Source organism: Pogona vitticeps, chromosome 3 (assembly GCF_051106095.1).
Source record: "Pogona vitticeps strain Pit_001003342236 chromosome 3, PviZW2.1, whole genome shotgun sequence".
NCBI lineage: Eukaryota > Metazoa > Chordata > Lepidosauria > Squamata > Agamidae > Pogona > Pogona vitticeps.
The window spans coordinates 52,790,075-52,802,052 of record NC_135785.1 but is presented as its reverse complement, the minus strand read 5'-3'; the positions used below and the strand labels follow the sequence as shown (position 1 = coordinate 52,802,052).

At 36.7% G+C, this 11,978-nt stretch overlaps 1 protein-coding gene across 28 annotated transcripts in view; it reads left to right on the top strand.

Annotated features, from left to right (window-relative positions):
* The window catches only part of LCOR (ligand dependent nuclear receptor corepressor), a 103,522-nt gene that overhangs the window by 67,277 nt on the left and 24,267 nt on the right, over positions 1–11,978 (top strand). The window lies entirely within an intron of this gene.

Below are 11,978 nucleotides of genomic sequence, written 5' to 3'. Positions count from 1 at the left end.
TTAGAGAGATGTTTTGATCTTACCTCTGCAAATGACTGATAGAACACCACTCTCCTGCTTTGCACAACCAAATGAGGCAGTGGAACTGGTATGTGAGATGACATTGAGCACTCTTCTTGTTTTGGTATCTTATGTTAATGACTGAAAGTAAATGCTAAGATTCATGGGAAGAAAGGCCTAGATAGCCCCAGGGCTGCTGCTTAAATTTGGGGACAGTTAATTGAGTTGGCCTTCTTGATTGGATGATTGAATACATTGAGTTGCTGGAAAGCAAAGGTTAGGCACACCATTGCTGTCATGTTAAATATGCACTTCTCATTCTTGAGAGAGACTGGGCTTTTGTCCAGATATGCTTTGTACTACTGTTCTTAGACCTTTTTGTTTTGTTAGCTTAATGCATTTCCATACTCAAAAAGCAGAGTTCCTGTAGCTATCTAGTTGTCATCCCAGTTCAGAAACCTGTTTGAATCTCCATAGTGGTATAGAAACTCTGCAATATAATCCAGTTCCACTGGAAATTGCAATAAAATGCACTCTTTTAAATGTGTGGTTTCATCTGCTATTGAAAGTGTGGGAGAAGGTTTGCTGCAAGCTAGAAGTGTAACACTTGCATAGATTTTTACTTTCAGAGGTTTAACCTTTTGTGGCTGTTTTTATTTAAGTGATGTATGAGTTGAGTTCTGTAAAACCCTATCATAGTGTATGTGACGTGCTCATTTTACTTACACAAATATTTTCTATGTTATCATTAAGTGGATGACAATCGTGCAGCAGAAAAATGGTGTGCCTACCCTTTAATGCTGCAGTTTAGAAAGAGAACTAATTGTATGTCATTTCAGACCATACTTTGAGAACTGTAAATAGATAGTGATAGTTGCATACTTTTATTGTTTTGGTTAGGAAAAGAATTAAACAACCAAACACTTAATTTTCTCAGATTAAAAGTCCTGGGACCTGACGATTGTAAGATTCTTGTCTGCAAAGCTTTTAAATATAACACATAATATCTGTGATCACTTCCTATTCAGGTTTTAAACAAAAAAACACCCAGAAGCTTTGAAACAACCATATTTCCTCAAAGGTCTCTGTTTTTTTACAAAAGGAAAAAGTAGGTTATTTTTAAAGCACTAATTGCATTACCTTGGTAAATGCAATATAAAATAGCCATTATTGTTTTGTGAAGCATGGTTAAAATTAGTTAGTTGTCCCTTTCTAAAATTTCAGAAGCCTCTCAAAAATAAACAAAAAAGCTGCTGAATATTCAAAAAGATATAAATATATATTTTATTGTAGGTTTTGTAAAGTTAGTCTGTAATATTCAGGTGCACCTTTTTAATGTTAAACTTTTTTTAATGATTTCATCTCAACTGTTTTCTCCAAGGTGGCTCATCCTTTAGCTGTATCTCAGTCAAGATCCCTAAGTGACCCACTTAAGTCAGACTGCTCTGACAGGCCCCTTTGGTGTAGCTTTGAGTAGTGTTTGAGAGCATCTTGCCTATAGAAGAAATGGAATCAGTATTTATCCATTAGCATGCTTAATTTTCTGCTAACCAGACGTTTGCATGGCCAAAATCCCCAACTGACCATAGTTGGATATGGAAAGATGTGGTTTGCTGCTGTCTTTGTAAGAGAAGCCTTGTTTTCTCCTATTTCCAGTAAATTGATACTTATATTGACATGTGGAAGAGATAGGCTTTAGGCCTGGTTTTCCCTGCTGTTTTTGAGGTATGTTAGGAGGGCATAGCTAAATGTAATGCTCCAGAGATAGTGTTGTTTGTAGGAGAAACATCCAGGCATTTTGATCACATGCATCAAACCTAAAACCAGAATTGGATAGAATTATGGCATATCTATGGTGGTGTTGCTTGTGTCTGGATGACAAAAAGAAACTGTGAACATTTTTTGTGGCAACTTTGGCTTCTACAGATGAGGTCTCATGAAGGATAGTTTGCTCCCAGCCCAGAAGACTAATGTTAGAGTGTGTGTATGTAACGTTTAAAATCAAGTTCACTATTGTTCTGGAATATAAATGTTGCTTGGTGACCTTTTGCTGCAGCAGGTTATACAGAAGAATAAGGCTTAGTGTTGTAGGGGTACAAGTGTGGAGTTAATTATTGTACAGTTCTGTGGAGAGAGCTCAGTGTGTAGAATATGTATCAGTTTTTTTTACTTGGACTTGTAAAATATAAAAGTTCTTTCCTGACAATTCTGGAGATGTGATGGACTATTACCTCTCTGTCAGCCATTCTGAAACCTCATTTCCTGTGTCCTAGGCCTTTTCCTTTTCACTATAGCTATCAGGAATGGAAGTTAGAGGGTTTGAGCTCTTGGCCTTGCTTTGTAATAACCCCCCTTCAAGTTCACCAGTTTATTAAATTAGTTGAAGAATAGTTCCCCCAGAAGCACTTAAAATTCTGTTCATGCAGTAGCCCTGTGCACCAAGAATATGTCCTTGCTTCTGGCTGGTTCCAGAACTGTTCAATACTGCTTGCTGCTCTGTCTCCAAAATAAAGGTTTAGTCTGAATGTTTTTTTGAATATTTTCTGATGCACATCTGGTATTAGAAAGCTGTCATTTTAAGTAAGTCCTTCGAAGTTCACTAGTTTATTAAAATAACGTGAGAATAGTTGCCTCAGACCCACTTAAGATTCTGTTCTTGAATTAATCCCTAGTCTGCCCTTGCTTTCCTATACATATTGGCTGGTGCCTCTGATATCGGATGGAATGATCAATATGTCAGTAAGCCAGTTAACAGTCCAGAAGTTGGGGGGGGGAACAGACTTTTTTGTGTGATTCAAAACCATCAGGATTTAATGAATTTAAGATTAAATTAGGTATTTTAGTATTTATGAGGCAAAAAAGACATGGCACTTCAGTGGGTTCAGGAAGAATACTTAGCATTCCCCTTTCTTTTTGGAAGCACTTTGCTAGAAATCTAAAATGGTAATTTTAGTCTAACCCCTTCAGTCCATTGGTGGGGCAATTCAGCTGCTAGCCAAGACTGCCTGAAGGACTCAGGCAGCCTTCAAAAGAGACATTATATCAAAAATAATTGTATTCTTATGTTTTAGGTGCATAAATGAGGTCTTTTGTAGGACGTTCTAGGATGCCCGTGCCTTGATGGGCATAAGGCATCACTTTTTCCCACACTGTAATTTCAGAAACTGGTTTTTCTAAAGATGTTTTTACTAATCTCACCTTGCTTGCTGCCTGTGAGTTACATTTTCTACAGATGGCTTACAATATGTTGCTTGTCTAACCAACTGTTTTCAAGCTTCAGTTTAAAATCATAGAAGAATAATGGAGTTGGAAGGAATCCTCACAAGCTCCTTCACAAACATACTTTCCTTGTAGTCTTCACCCATGATAAATAGTTTACAGTAAAGGTGGTAATTGAAATGCTTTTTAGCTCTGCAGAGTTACTTTGTGATTTTACCTGTTTAGTGGAACAAAACTACTGAGTGGTGATAAGTGAAAAGTTTGCATATTAATGGCTGAATTATTTTGCCATGCTGTATGCCACACTGGCTTGTGTAGCAAACATAGAACAGAAACTGGTTCAGCCAGTGGTGGAGATTCTAATGCACTAGAGACAGAGAAGAGACTTATTTTCTGTTCATCCTCTCAACAGCTTGCATCTTTGTATTAGGACCAGAAGAGGCAATGTGGATTATACAGTAGAGGGTATATAGGCTCTCTAACACCATAGCTTGTATTGGCAGAGAAGAAGTGGGAAAGGAATAGCAGGCTGGCCAGGGAGGAAGGCTGAGCATGAAGTAATCTTCAAGGGCTTGGACAAGGGAAAGGTGTGGAGTTTGAGATATGTGGCCTCTGGCAATGTATCTTTGAAATGTAGAATTTCAGGTATATTTTTGGTAATTATATCACAGATACCAACTCATGAGTTGAAATTTGCTAAAGCGAATAAACTTCCTGCAAAATTTTAAAATTATACAATGACAGATGAATTAGAAGTCACAGGTATTTATAACTTAACTTTTTAGTCATTGCTGATACTCTGTAGCCTTCTAAATAATCCATAGATAACACTCAAGATACCACAGAAGGAAGCTCTTATCTACTACAGCATCTTCCCCTGGCACGATACTGGGATTTCATTTAGGCAAATTTGTATATTAATAGCATATTCAGTCCTCCAGAATTATCTGTACTTGGATAATGTCCTTTCCTTGTAACATTCTCAAGAAAGTAATAGCCTGATCACAGAAATTATTTTTATTGGTATGTTTTTGAATTATAAGAAAATTTGAGTTTCTTCATTGTTTATAAAGTATACTCATTATGAGTTATTCATGAGAAGAAAATTTTACTGAGTCACGTAGCTTATGAAAATCTGATTCAGATATTCCCCTTCCACTCCAGAACTACAGACATGACACTTCAGCTTCTCATGTACCTCACATTTGGTGCTATACATCAGAACTGTATAGGCTTGATAGGAAAATGTACAAGAATAATCACAGACCATTAACATGCTTGATTGACCTTTTTATAATTAAAAGACAAACACAGAAAAGGGACCTTCAGCACTTTTATTGTTACAGCTCAAGTCTTACTTTATCTGGTCTTCAGAGTCCAAGGTACTGTAGAAATTTTAGTTCACAGAAGATTGATTCCGTTTTAGGTCAGATAATTTCTTTTGATGGTAATCTTTTGATCTGTCTTTAAGAATACATAAATACATTTTTTGTAATGTTCAGGCAGCTTCTGGGCGTATGCATCTGATACTTTAAAATAAACATTTCAGTAGACCATTTCAGGGCTTGAAGATTTGGGATCTAAATGGGGGAGGCTAGATGAAGTTTCCCAAATGAAGAGTAGTTTTAGACCATTGTGTAGTGCTCAGTTTGAAAGTATATCATTAGGGAATGGGTAGGGATTCTCTCTCTCCCTTTCGTCTTCAGGGAATGAGCAGTATTTAGAATCTTTGGCTGAAATTCAAGCCTTTTACCATGTAAATTTTAATATAAATTTACTGACAAGCTTTTTACATCAGATGACTGAAAATGGATCTTAATGTTTTAAGTTGTTGAACAGTATATTTCTTAAATGAAGGGGGAAAATAAAAAAACTAACTAGATTAGTATACCAGCATTAGTGATCTTAAGGGATTTTAGTATGTAATAGGAAAGTCTGATTTAAAATCTAATCTTGAATTGCTAGTCTGTAAACTAGGTGCGTTCTGCATTAGCAGGTGAAACTTGTTGAGAGAGGGTACGTGGCGGCTGTCACATACCCTAGCATCAGAAAAAAACAGATTACAGACTGCAACCTCTCTTGAGTCCCATTTGGTGGTTCTATCCATGGGATTTTTGCTTACAGCAGCTTACTGCTGCTTAAACATGTATAAATATGTTTGAGTGTTTTGCTCATAACTCTTTCTAACCTCCACTTGTTAAATTGTCAAATGTTGGTATTTTATCAGTCCGCAGTGTAAGTTATAAACTAACGTGCTTAGGATTTCAGCTTGTACACACACTGTTTGAAAACCCTCAGGGACAGTTTACACACTACCCTCACTCAATTCAGGTACTTATACACTATTCTTAAACCTAGCAGTGACTTGTATTTTGTTTTTGCTTTTCTTTTGATGTGCTAATAGCACGTCCTTGATGAATGTCAATTTAAACTCAGTTCAGGTATCCAGGTATAACTCAGCCAAACCGATTTTAAAGCTGCATATTACTCTCCAGCACGCAGTGCCTCAGACACGTAGTGGCATTCTGTATATTCAGTTAATACTACTGAGCAAGATCGCATGGGGGTTCCTGATAATTATGTATTGTAAGAAATTTCTATATATAGTATGTGTATTATGCTATATACATATATATTATATATGTAATCTTAAACGTATATATTTAAAAATGCCACTACCAAGCCAGCACAGCTAATGTCAAATACATTCCTTGCTGCTTCTGTAAATGAAGCAGAGGCAGCTTCTCAGTATGGCTGTGGTTTCTCCTTCATCCCAGGTACTTCTAAACTTGAGCACTGGCCCTTGGATGTCTGACCTCTACATTCTAGTTATGCAATGTCTTTAGGAATTCTGTGCACTGGCCACTGTGATGGAAGCCAATGGGCCAGATTGGCTTGAATTTATTAGTAACCCTTCTGCCAAAGTTGGTATTTTATGGCAAGAGTGTAAACTTTTCAAATAATCATCAGCAGCACATGCATTGTGAGAGTAGATGATCACTCTCACATGACCCCTTCCAGGTGATTAACCTCTTGTGCCATGCACTAATGCTGAATGTGTTGGCATTTTACACCTGTAGTGTTGGGTCTGTTTGCTGATCACAAAAGAGTGTAACATGTTAAAATAAAGCTTGCTGCATGTGCTGGCATTAATTGTGTTGTAACTGTGTGTCAGCAATGCCCTTGCTTTATTATTTGATGTTTTACACTTCAGAAAGTTATATTTATGTAAAGTACAGAAAAATGGCATTTTTCACAGACCTCCAAAAGTACAAGTGTCATGGAAACGTAAAACAGGAACCCCCTTTTTAATCTATGGACCTCATTTCAATATACTGTTTACAGTTTGACGGAATTGTATAATTTAATATTTCTCTTGTACTGTAGTTTGTATTTATTTACAGATTTTTTTGTACTGTGTGATTTGAACTTTTTTCGTTCCTTGCTATGATCAACATTTTATGTAGTAGAGCACTTATGATCACAAAATTAAGGTTTTTGGTTTGATTGCACTACATTTAATTTTTAATGCAGATCTGATTTTTTTGACTGGACTTAATAAGCTGTGTCTTAATGTATGTGATAAGTACTTATAAAATTTTAATTCATGTGGTCCACTCTTTTTTTCTTTTCTTTTTTGCATTGTATGTCAAAAGCTCTGATTCCCTTGTTGTGCATGTGTTAAGGGTTTAACAGCCCTGTTGTATTCTTTGGCCATGTCATTTTGGAAACACATTCCCAGCTGTAATGTGTATGGTAGTTTTCACTGGATGCTAGACTTTTCAGAACCACTATTCTTCTAATAAATTTTGTTGTGAAAACTTGAATGGTTCAAAGCACTGGTTTCTGAAGTGTTTTTTAAAAATAAAGTCCTGTAAATATGTATTAGTTAATAGAGAATGGTGTGAATTGATGTGTTTGTTCACAAACAGAACTGCTGCTAGTGAATGTCTTTGTGTTGCTGAGCAAATCCTTATGAAAGCAGAAATGTACACATGTATCAACTGCCTTTTCTCAACCACATTTTCAGCTCTTTTCTAAGCCACCTTTTTATTTATATGTAGATTTATTATCAATAATATGATGGTGTTGGCAATATTCTCAGTTTCTTCAGCTTGTATCTTTCCATACTGCTATTGTATCTGTTTTAGTAGTTGTGTTAGCTTTTTACATAAATTGATTAAATGTAATTGTTTTATATTGTTATGCTTAGCTGCTTTGGGACTCTGACAGAAAAGAGAGAATTGGAATATAAGCTCTATAAATAAATCATAAGTTGACATGGAAATTTTTACCTATCAATTTCATTTTTCTTCTTCTGAATATTCTTTAAATGTAGTAAGATTTTACCAAATCCTGCAACATTGTGACTTTTGGGTGTTCTTTCGGATGTGGTAAATTTTACACTTCAGCATATAAAGTCATGTTCAGAAGAAATTCTTGTTACAGTAAAACAATGTAAATTAACTTGTTTCATTTATGTCATTGGCCAAAATCCCTTTGCTTAGTGTAGTAAGTTGCAAGTAGAATAGGCCCTTTGAATCAGTAGGGACTTGGTGAGTCAATCCTTCTGAAAGTCCCATTAATTCAGTGGGCCTACTCTAGTTGCAACTTACTATGCTAAGCAAAGGAATTCAGCCATGGTGTCAAAAAAGTACATAAGAACAAATGCTTATCTGCATATAGTATATATATTTGATACTCAGAACATGATTGCCAACAGAGTTAAATGTAAATGTAACATTTTGTAATCTACAACAGTGCTAGACAAAACGTTACATTAATAATGTCTGCAGTTCTTACAACAACCTTTTCATCACCTGTGTTTCACGTACAGTGATTCACCATATTCATCTGGTATTTGTATGTCTGTAGCTACCTTGGTTGTGTGGTCTCCTCACTTCTCAAATCATGTATGTGTCATTTTCTGGTTCCTCTCTTACATCATCAAGAAACACCACCCAGGATAGCACTGTGTGAACAGGAGGAATCACAATTTTCTGTGGCTTTTTCAGAGACACAGTACATGACTCGCAAGTCCATCAGGAAAGGTTTGGGGACTGTTTCCCTCATGAAATTGAAGTTTTAAGAAACAGGTATCATTATACTGATATCTTTGAGAACACATTACATTTCTTTCCCTATGTGAAGGGATGCCATTCATTGTTTGTTGTGGGGAGGTGGGAAAATTACTATGCTACATTTGCAGGACTTTACTGTCAGATCAAATCTGCCTCCTAGGTGGCACAGTTTCCTCTCTCAGGCTTCATAAAGGAATATTGCATCTCTGTTACCAGAGTATTCAAAGAATATGATTTCATCCTAATCACTGCCTTTTTCCTCTCCTGAGTGATGTATAAGTGATGAATAACTAGTAAGATATTTTGTCATTCAGTTGTCTCATTTATGTGTGTGGGCAGGGGCTATATATTGCATCCTCTTGTTTCCCTCCACACTGGAGACCATGTTGGTAGAAGGTTGGACATTGCTTTTGTGGGGTGAAATTGAAAGCCTTTGTTTCCATTACAAGTTTTGGATGCATGTCCAACGCTTTGCCATCCATTCCTAGTGTGAACATTCAATATTCACTTCTTAATCATGGTCTCTGTGTTACACATAATTGGGTTCCATGTAGGTACTTGATAAACGTCTGTCAGGATGGATGGCTAATGCAGGAAGATTGATGGTAGAGAGTTCCAGTGCTTTTCCCATCTGCATTTACCCCAGGCACCCTTGGAGATTAACCTACTTCAGGGACAACTACATGTCCCAATTGCTGCACGAAATACCTTTCTTCTACCACTGTTCGCAGCAGAAAAGGACTTAACGTTTGGTAACAAAAAGATGGTTAATGTCTGCCCTTAAACACTTCTGTACACACGTCTGGGAAATATCCAAATTCCATGTTTAAAAACAGTATGAAGAGAGCAAGAGTAGCAGTTTGCATCTATGTAAGTAAAAGCTTTGGCACTGTAGTGAAGCTGGGTGAAATATACTTCACCTATCCCTGGTGCAGCTAATTTGATAAACTAGAATATGTGTGTTCAGGTGTTTCCCCCCAGCTTTATAAAAACAACAGCGCAATTAGGAGAAGATTGAACACAGAGTTTTAAGTGTACATCTCTTCTCTTGTATTCATCTATGTATACTTTTCTTGTTAGACATGATTTAAAAACAAATTCATTCTGAATGAAATTGACTATTCCAAATATTGGCAGATATATTCTTTTTCCCTAGCTTTCTTTTTAAAAATCTATATGAAAATTTTCTATTGTTTTCAGTTCATCAGATACTTGCAGGACTGACTGGAGGCACTAATGGTAACAACCTGATTCTAAACATCTTTACTTGAAATTTAGTCCTACTGAATTTAATGGGATTTTAATATTGATATGATTAATTTGTTTCAACAGTGATTCATGCATGGCAGTGGTTTGTGCTGCTGGGACCAGAGAAGTCAAAGTAGCCCTTTTGTGTTTTGATTGATTCATATATTCCCCATATATGTGTGTGTTTGTACACATACACAAAATTCTGGATCCCATAAGAATGTGGCTAATCAGTTAAAACATACATTTAGAGTGATGAACAGATCATTAAAACTGAACTACTATGGCAAGACATTTCAGCTTCTGCCTTTTCCAGTTGCTCTGATTCAAACATTGCTGTATCTTATACAGTAGTTCATTGTATGAACTTAGGCAGCAACACCTGATAGAGTTCTGTTCGTTTTCATATACTCTTGTCACCACGGATATAGCCCTATTTTATTCAGATTAGCTGAAGAAAATACAAGTCAAAATATTGTGTCATTATTTATTTTTTTCTTTACAAAATCTTGTGTTTGTCTAACTTTATTACACATCTTAATTACAGCTTCTCTCACATTCACCTGTGACTGGCAGCACTTTTCCATGTATTTCTAAGTTCTGTGCTCCCCTGCATACTCCAGATATTTGATCCCAGAAATTACAAATGATGCACAACTGAACAATACCTTATTTATGCCAATGACAAACCTTACTGTGTTGATTTTTATGGGTAAGAGAAGGGGAAAAAAGAACCTGACAGTAGCAAGTATAGTTGGCAAAACTCATTAAAAGTAGCAAAAAAAGAAAGCTATGTGTTTTTCCTTTTCATCTCTTTCTCCATCTTATGCACATAGACGAGTCTACTCTACATTTGTTAGCAGCAGCACAATATGGAATGTCTACATGTTTCTCCCACCATAACTCAACATGGGTGATAAGTCAAGGCTAGATTTACTTTCCCCATTGCTTCTAAATGTACACTGTCATTGAAGTAGGGATTGTTGTGCATCATTTTAATGTCACAGTTACCTTTGGAAAAATATGTTAGTGTGACCTTTTCCTTAAGCTCCTTTATGATAATGTATTTAATTTTTCAGTGCTATAATAACACATTACGGTCTTTGAAATAGCATTGTGAGATTCATGGTTGCAAATAAATGCAAATTTACTTAGCAATGCAATGCTGAAAATAACATTACTTTCTAAACCAAGGTTTCAGAAGTGTCTTTTTTGCTTTGTTAAAGAATTTGGTTAACTCAAGCATAGCTGCTATTAATAAAGATTTCATGACCTCCTATTGGTGAAGTTATAAACTATTTAAGTATAAGCAGGATGAGTACGAGTATGCTATACAGGATGCTCTTGTAGTCTTGGTTGTTGCTTCTACCATGCAAAGATATGTCTGAGCTGAGCCCATTTGTGTATAATTGTGTGGCTTCAAAGGTCTGTTGGTATCCATAGTACTTCGAATACTCCAAAATTGATTGTAGGCCTGGGTGATGGTGTAAATTGCAATTTGTTCTTTAAAACAAAGTTTGTTGTTGACAGCTCTGCAAAGGGCAGGAACAACAGCTAGATGAGTGTGCAGGAAAATGGGTTGTGCCAAAGACTTCTGAAGAACACTGGAGCTCCTCTAAGCACATTCTGGGGAAGGCTATATCTTACATGCAAGAGGTCTGGGAACAATCTCTGGCATCTCCCAGTATAGCTGGGAACACAGACAAAGTTGCTTTCAGTTGTCTGTAAAAAAACAGTGAAGATGAACCAATGCTGTACAAGCCATATTCCTGTGAACCAGTGGGGCTTTGGACAACCATCCCATGTCTGGCAGCAATTAAAGACATTTCAGAATCCCACCCATTCCCACATTTTCACTTTTGGGTGGGTTCTCTACAAGCAAAACGAAACAGAGAAGGATAGGAATATTGAGGCATCTTAAATCCCAACAGATTTATTTCACCTTGCTCTTTCGTGAATTAGAATCCACTGCTTCAGACACATGGAAGACAATACTGTAGTTAGGCCACAGGTTTATATACACAGGTAAGAATCCTGTAGATGTGTAAGGTTTGGGTAACTTGCCGTAGCTAATTTGACAGGGTGCTGACGAACATCTTGGTTGTACAGCTGGGCACACAACTAGGCACATGATGGAAATGCACCCTATCACCTTGTCAGCTGCAATTAGCAGTGGCAAGTCACACAATCATTACACATGCACCAGTAAGATTCTGGCTATGATCTGCATAGTAGCATAGGGGATGAACAGAGTGAGATAGGGAACAGGGTGTGACAATTGCGTTGGTGATGAACTTTCAAAGTGACAATGGAATTATTAACACTGGTAATGAAAGATCAATGTATTGATTACACCAGGGGTAGGCAACTAATTTCTGTAGGGGGCCACATGAAAAATCTGAACTGTGTTTGGGGGTGGGTAGTCCCCAA